Source organism: Aplysia californica, unplaced genomic scaffold (assembly GCF_000002075.1).
Source record: "Aplysia californica isolate F4 #8 unplaced genomic scaffold, AplCal3.0 scaffold00062, whole genome shotgun sequence".
NCBI classification, from domain to species: domain Eukaryota; kingdom Metazoa; phylum Mollusca; class Gastropoda; order Aplysiida; family Aplysiidae; genus Aplysia; species Aplysia californica.
In genome coordinates, this window is record NW_004797332.1 from 619,362 (window position 1) to 621,227 (window position 1,866).

Here is a 1,866-nt window from a genome sequence, read left to right on the forward strand (position 1 = left end):
ACAACAACAACAACAACAACAACAACAACAACAACAACAACAACAACAACAACCCAAAACAACAAACAAATAAACCCATAACCAACGACCAAACTTTCCCCTCCGTCTATGGGTCCCTCATATCTACCTCCAAGCCAACTCGTTCGCAATCTGACAGGTGTGGGACGCTCGGCCAAACACCTGAGAAATGACCACATCACACCCGACTGTGTCCACTGTTAGCCCAGAGATTACCTGGAGCCGAGTAGCCATTATTGCCATGGAAGGACTTAACACTGCCAATTTGTCCCCCCTGTGTGCTCAGAGAGTATCCCCGACGGGTAGACATCTATACGTAACTACCTGGGACATCATCCAAAGACCTTGTGGACAATACAAGGAGAGGGGGACGTCACTGCTATACACACAACAGCTCAGGACAGACAAGGCTCGCTGGACCCATACCTACAGGGAACAAGCAACTAAACAGGAATTGGTCCGTTTCAGGGAACCACAATGGAATTATCTGACAACTCCCCGGGGATCTAAATTGCTGGGCAGGTTGTGGGAAATTGTGCTTGGGGTGGTATTCTAGGAAGAATTTTGATTCTGGCGTGGGCTCATGTGGGCATCACATGATTTTGGTAAACTTCATTTGCTGCATGCTGGGTGGTTTATGGGTAACTGGTATATTGACATTTGATGATAGTTTACGTCCTGCCTCGTTTGGGGTTCCCAAAGCCCCAAGATCTCGGCGTTCATACCCAATTAATTTTAAATACATTCATTGACTGAGTCTGGGGACATATTCACAGCGTGCCATGGGTTTCCTTCTTAGTTGCAAATCATGTTGTAAACAGTGGACCAACACGTCACAAGCAAATATTAAGTAGTAAAATCATTTGCAAGTAACCTATACCATCTCGCATTTAACGCTGCAATATCAGTTCGCAGTCTACTTGTGGTACAGCACGGGTTCGAGATTTGTTCAGATTAGAGTTTCTGATATGTCTTGTAGACACATAATGTGTCAGCATGGTCACATCAACAATCCGTATTGCACAAGAGGATAATAGTCTGCATCTCTCTCTCTCTCTCTCTCTCTCTCTCTCTCTCTCTCTCTCTCTCTCTCCACCACACACACACACACACACACACACACACACACACACACACACACACACACACACATACAGTCACTTTCAGCCCCTCGTCCTCCGCAAAGCCAAAAGCACAGTACGTTAATGGCGTGAAAAATATTTAAATCCATTTGACACCCTCGTGCCTTGCATAATGTATTTCAAATACAAACGCATCGTTAGTCGGAGAGGCGGCGTATGGGGACACTTCAGGCTTGTCAGATTTCAAAGAAGGTGGCTTTTTCCCGGACCGAGGAACGCTAAGCCAAGCAAGTGTTGAGAGAGCTTTAAAAAGGAGGATTTATTATTATTTCAGGGGCGTCAAAAAATATAATTTAACAGTGCTTGCGTTCGGGGACGAAGGAAACGAAACAAGAAATCTCTGTCCTGTCGTTTCAGTGTGGTCTTGTCGATGTTTGGTGTAGATCTACGTAGAAATCTGAAGTTAAGGTGAAATATATTTCGAATTGTCGGTGTTTTGAGACAACAAGTTGCTTTGTTTTATATTGTTTTATAAACGAAAAGCCGGAGGTAGCCAGAATAGACGACATAAGCTTAGGCTAAACAACACAAACAAAAACTAACTTATTACATTCAAGCATCATCATTTATAATTATATTATTTTCTATTTTTTTGCTCTTCTTCTTCTTCTTCTATCCCGTGTTTGGGGCAACCGTTGGGGCACCACTGCATTGGAAAACCAGCTCTCGCCATCTATTTTTGTCCTCTGCTCTCCTCAGATTGTCA

At 43.8% G+C, this 1,866-nt stretch overlaps 1 protein-coding gene across 1 annotated transcript in view; it reads right to left on the bottom strand.

Annotated features, from left to right (window-relative positions):
• The window catches only part of LOC101860241 (protocadherin gamma-B5), a 202,362-nt gene that overhangs the window by 117,429 nt on the left and 83,067 nt on the right, over positions 1–1,866 (bottom strand). The window lies entirely within an intron of this gene.